This window comes from Orcinus orca, chromosome X, assembly GCF_937001465.1.
Source record: "Orcinus orca chromosome X, mOrcOrc1.1, whole genome shotgun sequence".
Lineage (NCBI taxonomy): Eukaryota > Metazoa > Chordata > Mammalia > Artiodactyla > Delphinidae > Orcinus > Orcinus orca.
In genome coordinates this window covers 36,725,802-36,728,162 of record NC_064580.1, presented here as the reverse complement: position 1 = coordinate 36,728,162, position 2,361 = coordinate 36,725,802, and the positions used below count along the sequence as shown (strand labels likewise).

General features: G+C 42.6%; 1 non-coding gene across 1 annotated transcript; it reads right to left on the bottom strand.

The window, feature by feature from the left end:
• Positions 1 to 470: 470 nt before the first annotated feature.
• LOC117197268 (U6 spliceosomal RNA) lies at positions 471 to 574 on the bottom strand. The gene has a single exon (XR_004477800.1). It is a non-coding gene; the product is annotated as a U6 spliceosomal RNA (small nuclear RNA).
• Positions 575 to 2,361: the final 1,787 nt, after the last annotated feature.

Genomic DNA, 2,361 nt, shown 5'->3' with positions numbered 1-2,361 from the left:
CCATGAGGGAAATGCAAGTCAAAGCCACAATGAAATATTACTTCACACCCACAAGCATGGCTAAAATTAAAAAAGATAATAATAAGTGTTGGATTTCCCTGTGGGTCCAGTGGGTAAGACTCCATGCTCCCAATGCAGGGGGCCCGGATTCAATCCCTGGTTGGGGAACTAGCTCCTGCATGCATGCCACAGCTAAGAGTCCGCATGCTGCAACTGAAGATTCTGCATGCTGCAACAAAGATCCCGCGTGCCGCAAATGACCCAGTGCAGCCAAAATAAATAAGTGAATAAATAAATATTAAAAAAAACAAGTGTTGACAAGGATATGGAGAAATTGGAACTCTTTTTTAAAAATATAGAATAGGGAATTCCCTGGTGGTCCAGTGGTTAGGACTCTGCACTTTCTTGCCAAGGGCCTGGGCTCAGTCCCTGGTTGGGGAACTAAGATTCCACAAGCCGTGTGGTCAAAAAAAAAAAAGGAATATTTCATGAATTTTCATGTCGTCCTTGCACAGGGGTCATGCTAATCTCTGAATCATTCCAATTTTAGTATGTGTGCTCCTGAAGTGAACACAAATTAGAACCCTTATACATTGCTAGTGGGAATGTAAAATGGTGTAGCTGCTTTGGAAAACAGTTTGGCAGCTCCCCAAAATGTTAAACAAGAGTTACTCTATGACCCAGCAATTCCACTCCTGGGTAGATTCCCAAGAGAAATGAAAACATATGTCCACACAAAAACTTGCACATGAATGTTTATAGCAGCATTATTCCTAACAGCCAAAAGGCAGAAACAATCCAAATGTCCACCAACGGACAAGTGGATAAATAAAATGTAGAATATCCATGCAATGGAATATTATTTGGCCATAAAAAGGAATGGAGCGCTGATACATATTACAATGTGGATGAACCTTTAAAATATTAAGCTAAGTTAAAGAAGCCAGTCACCAAGGACCACATATTGTATGATTCCATACATATGAAACGTTCAGAATAGGCAAATATACAGAGATAGAAAGTACGTTAGTGCTTGCCAGGAGCTGTGGGGAGAGGGGAATAGGGAGTGACTACCAATGGGCAGTGAGCTTTTTTTGTTGTTTTTTTTTTAATTTTTGGGCTGGACCATGCAGCATATGGGATCTTAGTTCCCCAACCAGGGATTGAACCCCCACCCCTTGCATTGGAAGCATGGAGTCTTAACCACTGGACCGCCAGGGAATTCCCAATGGGTTTCTTTTTCTTGTTTTTTGCGGTACACGGGTCTCTCACTGTTGTGGCCTCTCCCGTTTTGGAGCACAGGCTCCGGACGCGCAGGCTCAGTGGCCATGGCTCACGGGCCCAGCCGCTCCGCGGCATGTGGGATTTTCCCGGACCGGGGCACGAACCTGTGTCCCCTGCATTAACAGGCGGACTCTCAACCACTGCGCCACCAGGGAAGCCCCCAGTGGGTTTCTTTTTAAGGTGATGAAAATGTTCTGGAATTAGTGGTGATGGTTGCACAATTTTATGAATATACAAAAACCATTTAATTGCACACTTTGAAAGAATGAATTACATGGTATGTGAGAGATATATATATATATATAAAATTTTAATTTTTAAAATATTTTTAAAAATTTATTTATTTATTCATTTTTTTTGGCTGCGTTGGGTCTTCGTTGCTGCATGTGGGCTTTCTCTAGTTGAGGCGAGCAGGGGCTACTCTTCATTGTAGTGCACGGGCTTCTCACTGCAGTGGCTTCTCTTGTTGCAGAGCACGGATTCTAGGCATGCAGGCTTCAGTAGTTGTGGCACACGGGCTCAGTAGTTGTGGCTCGCAGGCTCTAGAGTGCAGGCTCAGTAGTTGTGGTGCACAGGCTTAGTTGTTCCACGGCATGTGGGATCTTCCCGGACCAGGGCTCAAACCCGTGTCCCCTGCATTGGCAGGTGGATTCTTAACCACTGTGCCATCAGGGAAGCCCCTATATACATTTTTTTTTAAAGGAGCATTTTACAGTCTTCTGGTTTCTACTATTGCTGTTGGAAACTATGCTGATATTCCAATTGTCGTTTTTTTTATAGGTAATTGTCCTCCCCTCCACTCAGGCCACTTTTAGAATCTTTTTGGGTTTTTTTTGGTTTTTTTTTGGTTCTACAGTTTCACTGTAATATGTCTCAATGTGGATTTCTTTTTATCCTATTTGAATTTGTTGGGCCCTCTGGATCTGAAGATTCATATCTTCCATTAATTTTGGAAAATTGTCAACTGTTATCCCCTCAAATATTGCCTTTCTTCTATTTTTTTCCTTCTGAGACTCCAATCAAACATTTATGAGACTGCCTCATTCTGTCCTCCATATCTAGTAACCCCTCTTTCAT